Below are 11974 nucleotides of genomic sequence, written 5' to 3'. Positions count from 1 at the left end.
TTTCGGTCTAGATACCGGGGAATTGGCCTGAATGCCGCAAGCTGCATCGATCTGAACTTCGGAAGCTTCTTCGACCTGAGTATCGGAAACTGGCCTGAGTGCCACAAGTACTTCTACCTGATTGTTGGAAACTTCTTCGATCTGGAAATCGGAAACTGGCCTGAGTGTCGCGTCGGTCTGAATACCTGCCTCGGTCTGAACACCGGATAACTGGCCTGACTGCCATAAGTACTTCAACCTGATCGTCGGAAACTTCTTCGATCTGAAAATCGGAAACTTGGTTTGAATACCCACCTCGGTCTGATCACCGGAAGACTGGTCTGAATACCATCTCGGTCTGAACACCGGAAAACTGGTCTGAATACCATCTCGGTCTGAACACCGGAAAACTTTTCATGCCTGTCAGCATTGGCAGAAAGGAATAGTGATACATGAGACGGCACGCGTGCCAACGACCCATGCTGGGGATAACAAACCACGAACCGGCTATTCTCTACTCAACCCTAGCAAACGAACACTTTGCGTTTAACTGGGGATTATTCTTTTTCTCGTTTTTCTTTTTGGACCCCGAAACTTTTTGATTATCATTTCTATCTCCACCTGACAGAAATCACTCCTCCAATATCGCACTACTGGGGAATACTATTGATTCAAAATCACGATGCCAAACTCCTCGGAGTAACATCTTCACCTTCGGGCAAAACCACCTCTCAAACAATAACCACGACTTGAGACTAGCTTATGCTTGCAATGATGATGCATGATCGATTTTTTCAGCGTAATGCTCCATAATCATGGAAATGCTACGCGATTTATTATGCAATATGCTATGCTTATTCTACATGATGAATGTATAAAAGGTATCCCCCTCAAGGGACTCTTCTAGGGAGCTCGAGGCACTCTGCTGAGGAACTCGCCAACACTCCAATTTCCACCCTGCTGGGGAATAGTAATGCTGCTGGGAAAAGGCAACCCTTGCTAGGGATAACCTCCTTTGCACTCGATCCGCCTGGGGACATCGCTGGGGGAATCAACCACCAACGCACTCTGTAGGGAAACAGCGGTCTTTGATTTGTTGGGGATATAACAATCCCTACTCTGCTTGGGGAAACCACCACCCACAGATACCTCCGCTGGGAAACAGCAACCTTCAGGCCTGGCTGCTAAGGAAACACCGATCTCAAACCTGCCGGGGATATAACCATACCGACCCTGCTAGGGAAAACACAGACCTTGAATCTGTTGGGGAATTAATCATTCCGACTCTGCTTGGGGAGATGAAGAAAGTCTGGTACCGAACACCCGTCGACTCGTCGAACCCTGGCATTCCATATCCAACTCCAACGTCAACTTTCCAATTTTGAGAACTCCCAGACTCGTCTGGACTTTTCTGATTCATCACCTTGTATTCTCGACCGCTCCGCACTCGACGGAGAGCGAACTCCTGGGATTTACACAGACTTTCCAATCTTCAGACTTTGAAGAGTCTTCTTGATTAAAATCCAGGATCGTCGTACGTCTCTCGCCGTCTTTTTCACCATTCTTCAATTCATTCGTCCCTGATCGGACTCCACGGGGATTGTTTATCAAAAGCTTCCACATCACAACCTGCAAGTGAGTGAAAATATCTAACAGTACCTGCAAAAGAGATCGTTAGATAAAGCCGTGCCCTAGGCGTGTCAAGATTTCAACACTTGGGTCACTCAACCTTCCGAATAAGATTTCAAATTTTCAATCTTATAAACATGCATTGGAAGGGACCTGTATGTCTTAAAATGCAAGATTCTTTATCACAAACAATTGGATGTTTTCGCAATCAAAGCGGTAATGAAAGACAAAAACAAAATTATTTGACTGAATATGCATTTTATTGATTGAAAAAGTGTGGGTCAAACTGAGCAATACAAAGGAAGCAATTCCTGAAAAGAGGTAATTGCGCACAAAAGGAAAAATCTATCCTAATGGCAATGTGAAACTGCGACCTCATCGAGTTCCAACTCGGTTACACCCCATATGTCCTCAGACTTTCCTTGCTTTCTGCCTTCTGAACAAGACGATTCCGACTGATCCCTACCCGGTATTATCCAAGTGCCTTAACCAAATCAAACGATCATGCTAGACGCAGTTGTTCGTTTCAATCCCTCTTTTGCTTGGACCGCCCTTTCGGGTTTTCAGTCCACCGGGATACCCTTTTTTGCCCAAGCCGCCTTTTCAGTTTTCGACTTGCCGGGTGTACAGTTTTTTTCATTTTATCCCTAATTTTTGCCCGAACCTTTTCCTTTTTTTTTCCGGTTCGCCGGGGTGCCCATTTTTGCCTGGACTATTTTATTCTTTTCGTCCAGCGGGTCTCTTATACGAAGTATTTTTTAACCGCGTCTGCATTCACAGGGGATGGAAAATCCTCGCCATCCATGGTCGTTAACAACAAGGCTCCGCCAGAGAAAACCTTCTTGACCACGAATGGACCTTCATAATTGGGTGTCCATTTGCCCCTACGATCGTTTTGAGGAGGAAGGATCCTTTTCAGCACCATATCACCCACATGATACACACGAGGTCGTACTTTTCGGTCAAAAGCACGCTTCATCCGCTGCTGGTACAACTGCCCATGACAGATGGTCGCCAGTCTCTTTTCCTCAATCAGGCTTAACTCCTCATACCGAGTCCTTACCCATTCAGCCTCTTGCAATTTCACGTCCATCAGGACTCTCAAAGAGGGAATTTGGACCTCAACCGGTAGCGCGGCTTCCATTCCATATACCAACGAGAAAGGCGTTGCCCCTGTAGACGTACGCACCGAGGTTCGATACCCATGTAATGCAAACGGCAACATCTCATGCCAGTCCTTGTAGGTCACGACCATCTTCTGCACAATGTTCTTTATATTCTTATTGGCTGCCTCAACCGCCCCATTCATCTTCAGAGGATAAGGAGAAGAATTGTGATGCTCGATCTTGAATTCCCGGCACAGTTCTGCCATCATCTTATTGTTCAGATTAGAACCATTATCAGTAATGATTCTTTCGGGAACCCCATATCTGCAAATGATGTCTCTCTTGAGAAATCTGGCAACGACCTGCTTCGTCACGTTCGTATAAGAGGCTGCTTCCACCCACTTGGTGAAGTAATCGATAGCCACTAATATGAATCGATGCCCATTCGAAGCCGTAGGCTCAATCTTTCCAATCATATCAATGCCCCACATGGCGAACGGCCACGGAGACGACATTAAGCTCAACGGATTTGGAGGCACATGCACCTTGTCAGCATAAATCTGGCATTTATGACACTTCCGCACGAAATTGAAACATTGGGCCTCCATTGTCATCCAATAATATCCTGCCCTCAGCAGCTTCTTCACCATTGCATTCCCACTGGCATGGGTACCGAACGATCCTTCGTGAACCTCTTTCATCAATTGGCTTGCTTCTTTATCATCAACACATCTGAGCAAGACCCAATTGAAATTCCGCTTGTACAAAACCCCATCCTTATTCAGGTAGAACACCATGGCCAACCTCCGCAGAGTCTTTCGGTCCTTTTTCGATGCTCCCTCAGGATACTCTTGGGTTTCCAGATAGCGCTTGATATCGTAATACCACGGCTTCTCATCATCAGGCGATGTATCAACAACAAACACATAAGCCGGTCTATCCAGACGTCCCACCTCAACACTGGGAAACTGATTCCACCACTGCACCTTAATCAAGGCGGCCAGAGTAGCCAAAGCATCTTCCAAAGGATTCTCCTCTCTAGGCACATGATGCATCTCCACTTTGGTGAAAAACGTCAACAACCTCCTCGTATAATCCCGGTATGGAACTAAATGAGATTGATGCGTATACCATTTTCCGTTAACCTGATTTACAACCAGAGCTGAATCTCCATATATAATAAGGTTCTTGATCCTCAAATCAATCGCCTCTTCAATCCCCAATATGCAAGCTTCGTATTCAGCCACGTTGTTGGTGCACTCAAATGTTAGCCGGGCAGCAAAAGGAATGTGGGATCCTTTCGGCGTAACCAAAACAACACCAACACCACTACCATTCACGTTAACGGCCCCATCAAACATCAGAATCCATTCGGATTCAAAGTCAGGCCCCTCCTTCGGGATCGGTTCCTCGCAATCCTTCGATTTGAGAATTATGATGTCCTCATCAGGGAATTCAAACTTCATCGGTTGATAATCCTCAATAGGTTGCTGGGCGAGGTAATCAGACAATACACTCCCCTTGATTGCTTTCTGAGAGGTGTACTGTATATCATATTCTGTCAAAATCATTTGCCACCTCGCAACCCGTCCGGTCAATGCTGGCTTCTCAAAGATGTACTTGATTGGATCCATCTTGGAAATCAATAAAGTGGTATGAACCATCATATACTGCCTCAGTCGGCGAGCAGCCCAGACCAAAGCACAGCAAGTTTTCTCGAGCAGTGAATATCATGTTTCACAGTCGGTAAACTTTTTGCTAAGGTAGTATATGGCATGCTCTTTTCGACCAGACTCGTCATGCTGCCCCAATACACACCCCATGGACCCCTCGAGGACCGTCAAGTACAGAATTAACGGTCGTCCCTCCACAGGAGGCATCAGAATCGGAGGCTCCTGCAAATATTCTTTTATCTTTTCAAATGCCACTTGGCAATCATTATTCCACCTGACCGTTTGATCTTTTCTCAACAATTTGAAAATCGGTTCACACGTGGCTGTTAGATGAGATATGAACCGTGAAATGTAGTTCAATCTACCTAAGAAACCACGAACCTCCTTCTCCGTTCTCGGTTCAGGCATTTCTCTTATTGCTTTTACTTTAGCAGGATCAACCTCGATTCCTTTCTCGCTTACAATGAACCCCAGCAATTTACCGGACCGCACCCCGAAAGTGCACTTATTCGGATTCAACCTCAGTCTGAACTGTCTCAGCCGGTCGAACAACTTGGCCAGATCTACCAAATGCCCCTCTTCTATTTGGGACTTTGCTATCATGTCATGAACATAGCATTCGATTTCATGATGAATCATATCGTGAAACAAAGTCACCATGGCCCTCTGATAAGTAGCACCGGCGTTCTTGAGACCGAATGACATCACCTTGTAACAAAAAGTGCCCCACGGTGTGATGAACGTTGTTTTCTCCATATCATCTGGCGACATTTTGATTTGATTATAGCCAGAAAATCCATCCATGAAGGAAAACACCGAGAACTGCGCTGTATTGTCTACCAACACATCAATGTGAGGTAACGAAAAATCATCCTTCGGGCTAGCTCTGTTCAGATCCTGGTAGTCCACACACATTCTCACCTTCCCATCTTTCTTCGGCACGGGCACAATGTTCGCGACCCAAGGCGGATAATTAGTGATAGCAAGGAAACCAGCATCCCACTGCTTCTGCACTTCCTCTTTAATTTTCATGGAAATCTCAGGTCGAGTTCTGCGCAACTTCTGCTTCACTGGAGGACAATCTGCTCTCAACGGTAGCTTGTGCACAACGATGTCGGTATCCAACCCTGGCATATCTTGATAAGACTAGGCAAAGATGTCGACATACTCTTTCAACAATGCTACCATTCTGCTCTTGACACTCTCCTCCAAAGCAGCCCCGATTTTCACTTCTTTCTTGACCTCGTCGGTACCCAGATTCACAATTTCAACCTGCTCTTCATGCGGCTGAATCACCTTCTCCTCTTGTTTCAACAACCTGGCTAATTCCCCTGGCAGTTCACAATCTTCCTCGCCTTCTTCTTCGGCATGATAGATCGGATTGTCGAAGTCATACGAGGGTGTAACAGGATTATTATCAATGAGATCCGGAGAGAGATCGCATCTGCATGAATGTGGATTCATGCATTGCTTTAGGACCGGAGCGAGACAAATTGAAAAGGAAAATGAAAACATTGCCATTTTTATTTTTTTGTTTTTATTTTTAAACTGCAAAAAATAAATGAAAAACAGGGAACACCGCTTTTAATTGAAAAACATCCTTTTATTTATGATGCAAAATTTTTGCAAAGTTTAACATGAGGTGGCCCTTACAATGAACCATTACGTTTCGGGCAAAACGCACGGCTTTCATGCAAATAAAGCTGAAAACAGAAATCATTACTCTTCGAGCAGAGTGACCGTGATGATCTTTTCAGCCTTCCAGTTCTGGACTCCCATCCCTGGTGCGCACGGCTTTATCCACCGATCCATTTCACAGTCACTGTCAACTTCTCCATCCACCATACAGATGTGAACTGGATCCAGCATTCCAGCACTGGTGAATGTGAACGACGTACGGCGTCCTCTGCCTTGTCCTGACGAGCCTCGGCCCGGCTGATAACCTACTCCGAAACGGTCTTTCTTGGCGGAGATGTCCATCATCTTCCCCTAACCAGGAGCTTCCCCACTCTTCACCACCTCAGCGGCCTGGTTGTATGAAGAAATGGACAGTTTTTCCTCCTCTTTGGCAAAAAGAGCATTCTCCACCTTAACGGTTTCGAATGCTTGACTCGGCGTCTCCCCTATCTCACCGTCCATCTCCACATACTTGAAAGATGAAAGGTGGCTGACAAAGATGTCTTCCTCTCCGCAGACGGTGACGACCTGTCCATCCCAGATATACTTTAGCTTCTGGTGCAAAGTCGAAGTCACTGCCCCAGCAGCATGAATCCACGGGTGACCCAACAGGCAACTGTATGCCGGCTGAATATCCATGACATAGAAAACCGACTTAAACACCTCAGGGCCAATCTTCACCGGGAGCTCAACCTCTCCAAACATAGCCCACTTCAACCCATCAAAAGCCCTCACTATCAGGTCAGTGGGCGTCAGGATCAATCCTTCACAGTTCAGCTTTGCCAAGGCTTTCTTTGGCAACACATTTAATGAGGAGCCGGTATCAACCAACACATGCGAAAGCACGGCCCCTTTACACTCCATTGCAATGTGTAAAGCCCGATTGTGATTCCTCCCATCCACAGTCAGAACCATATCGGTGAACCCCAGGCCGTGGCTGGCATGAACATTAGACACTACCGTCTCCAACTGATTGATTGTGATCTCCTGAGGAACATAGGCTCTCTTCAGAATTTTCAACAAAGCCTCTCTATGCCCCTCAGAGCTCAGCAATAAAGACAAGATCGAGATCTTGGACGGAGTCTACTGCAGATGGTCAACAAGTTTATACTCAGACTTCTTGATGATTCTTAAAAATTCCTCCGCTTCATCATCAAGTTCTTTCTCCGACCCACCAGGCGCCGGTGTCACCACAGGAGTACCTTCATTGATCACTTGTTTTCCTCTCGCCCTGGCTAAAGCCTCGGCCTTTTCTTTCTTTTCTTTTTCTCCTTCTCCACCCCTCAAGGCATCAGGAGCAAACAATCTCCCACTGCGAGTGAAACCGCTGGGTCCGGCATTATCCACCTTTGAAACGGTGGTTTCACTAGCAGTTTGATCCTCCACTTTCTCTCTGTTGCAATATACTTCCCCACCATAATGCCACGGCACGACATCATCTTTGTCATAAGGAATCGGCCCAGGTAACGTGATAGTAACTGGAGCCGCCTCAGCCAGAGTTGACAAATCAATCGGGTCGAAGTAAATAGTTATGGTGGAGACATCCTCCTTCCCCAAATCCACCTTCTCAAACCTGAGACTTCCATCGTCCATCAACCTCTGGACAATCTCCCTCAAGAGCACACACCCATTCGGGGTAACAGTGCACGCAGCACAACCAACGTCATAGCCCGGAAAGACCCCATTCAACAACAACTGCCACTTGACCTCAGCTAAAGGAGTCTTCAACTGATCAACACTCAACAGCCCAATTCTGCTTTCCTCAGAGATAGCATTCACCCCCCTTTGACCATGCGCGGGCATGGGATTAGCATTCACATTGGGAGACGGTGCAAAGTTGATAGCTTTTGAATCCACCAGGTCTTAGACCACATGCTTAAAAGCTTTGCAGTCTTCTACGGTATGCCCAGGAGCGCCTGAATGAAATTCACACTTTGCATTCTCATCGAAACTGGCTGGCCTCTGATCGGGTCTCAAAGGAGCCAAAGTTCTCAGTTGTACTAACCCCAGATCTTTCAGCTTCTTCAACAGGAAGGAGTAGGTCACAGGCGGCCTATCAAATTGCCGATCATTCATTCTTTTGCGCACCTGATACCCAGCCCTCTGTGGTCTCTGCTGAAATGGTTGTCTTTGTTGTTGCGGTTGTTGCTGCTGCTGTTGTTGTTGTGCAGGCTGATTATCAGCAGGAATAGTTACCGCAGCGGTGTGCTGAAAGTAATGATCCCTACTCTGCCCTCTTTGAGTATATACGGCGCTGGTATCACCCTCTTTCTTCCTCTGGCCATTTCCGAAGGGCTTCTTCGATCCTAACGACGAAGCATTGCCACCCTGGATTTTCCCCAGCTTCAACCAGCTCTCTATTCTCTCTCCGGCCACCACTATGTCTGCAAAATTGGTCACCGGGCAACCAACCATTCTCTCAGCAAATTCCCTCTGTAGGGTACCCATAAACAGGTCAGACATCTCTCTGTCCACCAATGGAGGTTGAACTCAGGCAGCCAACTCCCTCCACCTTTGAGCATACTCTTTAATGTCAGCGTTGAACTGGTATTGTTTAAAGAAGGCATCGCCAAGATCCTGCCAGCTCTTAATGTCAGAAGACTTCAGCTTGGTGTACCACTCCAAGGATCCTCCAGACAGACTGTCCTGGAAGAAGTACATCCACAGCTTCTGATCCATCGTGTACGCAGAAATCTTGCGAACAAAAGCTTGAAGGTGAGTTTCTGGGCAGGAACTTCCATTGTACTTATCAAATGCGGGCGCCTTGAACTTCTGTGGGATCACGATCCCCTCAACCAGCCCCATATTCGACATATTCACAACCCCGGGAGTGGCATAGCTTTCGAGAGCCCTGATCTTCTCTGCCAGCAACTGTATTTCTTTGTTGGGTGGTTGGACACCATACTGCCCAAACGGCTCATTATGCATGGAGAATTGATCAACTTCCCTGTCTTCTTCCCTATCATCCTCAACCCCAAAGAACGGAGGGAACAGACTACCTTTCATATTATTACCCATCGGACCAGGTTGACCCCCTGTGGCAGCACCAAAACCACCGGCATTATTCACTACGCCCACAGTCGTCCTCTTTCCGCCTTCCCTGGAACCACCAAGCCCCTGGTTGGAGACACCATCCAGGTTGACACCGCTGTTGGAAGCTGAAGCCCGCTCAAGCTTCTCAACTTTATCAGGCAGTGCTTTCTGGCCCACAGCAAAACCTTGCATGATGTTAATTAGCTCATTCATCTTATCCTTCAGCTCGAGAACATCTGCATTTGGTAGATCCATCAGTCTTGGAGTATTGCGTCTGGTGAAGTATCTGTGAGGGCGTGTTGAGTGCAAAGGTACAACTCTACGAGCACGAGCAATGATTCCTGAAACAATCAAGCACGTTAGCACTGATACCTGCAAAATAAAACACAAGTTATTATGCATGAATGCAGTGTTTATCCACATATGGGACACCCTGTCTTTTGATCCTGGCTTCATCGAGACAGATAATAATCCGGCAGCAATATTCTAACATTCATCATTTGGTTCATCATACAGACCAGAGATATATGATTTAGCAAAATACCACCCAACCATGTGGGTGCTGTGTGAGTGCGTACAGGAAAGCAAATAAAGCTCGAAGATCGATCACTGAATGAAAACAACCATGCATATCAAAAGTGCACTACACGTGCAATAGTCATACATCAAAGCTGATACAAGTCAAATACAATTCTCCAGAATCGGAAAGGAAATACAAACAAGTGAATTCCGTCAACAGGCCTGACGGTAATCCACACAAATGATAAAAGTCTAGTCTGACGAAGGTGTAACACCCCAAAATTTGCCCTCCTCATTCATGCATTCACTTTTTAGGTCATTTAGCATTTCATGCCATATTGCATCGCGTCAATCAGAATTAGCTCCAAGAAGCTCGAATACCATCCAGGACATTTTGTAGGTTCTACTTAGACGATCAGTCAACACAAGGAAAAGACCTGAGGTACTATCAACAGGACCAAATAGGGCCTATTCACCGTACAAATCGCCAAGCTGGAAGAAGCGAGAATCTGCTGCTGAGCTGTCATGCTTGCTAGGCGAGCAGATGCTTCGCCTAGCGAAGAGTACTGTCATGCTCGCTAGGCGAGAAGATCCTTCGCTAGGCGAAGGGCGCGCATTTTAGAAAAAAAATCAGAAAGCTTTGGGCCTCAGTTGACCTCATTTGAGCCCACTACCCACGAAATCAGTCTATAAATACTGAAGTTTCAGTAGAGGAGAACACACTTGGAGTTACACTGGGAGGACCACGGGAGAAAGATCTTGAGAGAAGGAGACCTAGGAATTACTCTGCAGCAACCTTCAGGCAGCTCTGAGGAGTTCACTCCGATTCACACGCTCTTTTGCCTCTGCCTCACGCAAACCTAACAGAGCTTTACCAATCCAGCCGCGTCGTTCGATCGATCTCTCTCATCAGGTATGCCTTTGTTCCTACTACTTTACGCCTCGAATTTGAATATTATGAATGTATGAGGTAACATCAGGTGTTGCCCACGGGTTTATGTTTGCGTATAAATATATGAACAATGCATCAAATGTTTTAATAATTTCGTTTCTGAGATTAATTCCATAGGGTTTGGAGTCCTTAACATCGTGCAGGTATCAATAAAAAAAATCCAAAACCCGCAGGCCCTCGCTAGCCGCTTCGCTAGGCGAGCCTGTAGCGAAGCTTCGCTAAGCCTTCGCTAGGCGAAGCAGTCGCGAACGTGACAGTATTCGCTTTTTTTGTTCTCTTTATTCTAACTTGTCTTGTGTTTCCATGGCATTGTTTTCTCTTGATTTCATCCTGCTGCTCTAACCCTTTGTCGAGTTTTGTGAGGGCTCATATGGCTTTTGCAGAGACACTCGCGTGGTTTCCCACTTTATTTGTGGGATACCCCCTAAAGTTTTATTCTGATTATTCGTGTTGACTGATTTCCTTTGACGGTCCAGCTGGAGAGATTTCAGGGTTTCTTGCTCCTTTAACTGCTATAGCTTCGGATCTTTATCTGTGTGGTAATTTTTTCCCTTTCTCGTACTTTATCGCTTTTCTTAGCTAGAAGACCTCGATAGGAGGCAATGTTTGAGCCCCTTGGTGGCATTTTACTTTGAGATACATGTTTTGTGTTTTGTATTCGTATCCCCACATGTAGCGCGGTTCCTTCGTCAAGGACTGCCTGTTTGCCCTCGAGCATCCCAAATCCTAAAACCCATAACACGCGTTTACTCCTTCTACTACAGGCGAGTAAGTCTCCAAAGGTCGAGTATCCGGTAGATTGCGCAGTGACGTTGTTCGTCCAAAACCCAATCCATAACCCCGTAGTTAGCCGAACTACGGCTTGCTCTGATTCTCATTCCAGATGAGATACGTAGGCATAAGACGCGATGTCTTAGCGAGCACAATTACCCCCAACCCATAGGTCAGCCGAGCTACGAAGACTCTGATTCTCATATTCAGATGAGATACGTATGCAGTTGATGCGACATCCGCGCGAGTCATTTCTTTTAACCCTTTTTTTTAGTAAATAGACACATTAGGTAAACCCATACCCTTTAGACAAAAACCACAAAAGTGGATCCCGTAGAATACTATGGATGCGTAGGGGTGCTAATACCTTCCCTTTGCATAACCGACTCCCGAACCCAAGATTTGGTTGCGAGACCCCGTCTTGTCCTTTCCTTTTTCAGGTTTACTTCGAGCGTTTCCTTTCCCTCCCTTGGGATAAATAACCCACGGTGGCGACTCTTCTGTCATTTTTCTTTCGCCGGTTTTTTTTTTTCGCGCACTGTATTTTTCAGGTTGCGACAGCTGGCGACTCTGCTGGGGACGCTAAGAAGTTGACCTCTTGCTGGTCCATCTTCCCTAAGCGAGTCCCTCCTAGC

Source organism: Lathyrus oleraceus, chromosome 4, assembly GCF_024323335.1.
Source record: "Lathyrus oleraceus cultivar Zhongwan6 chromosome 4, CAAS_Psat_ZW6_1.0, whole genome shotgun sequence".
NCBI lineage: Eukaryota > Viridiplantae > Streptophyta > Magnoliopsida > Fabales > Fabaceae > Lathyrus > Lathyrus oleraceus.
The sequence above is the reverse complement of the archived record's forward strand: the minus strand, read 5'-3'. Positions refer to the sequence as shown.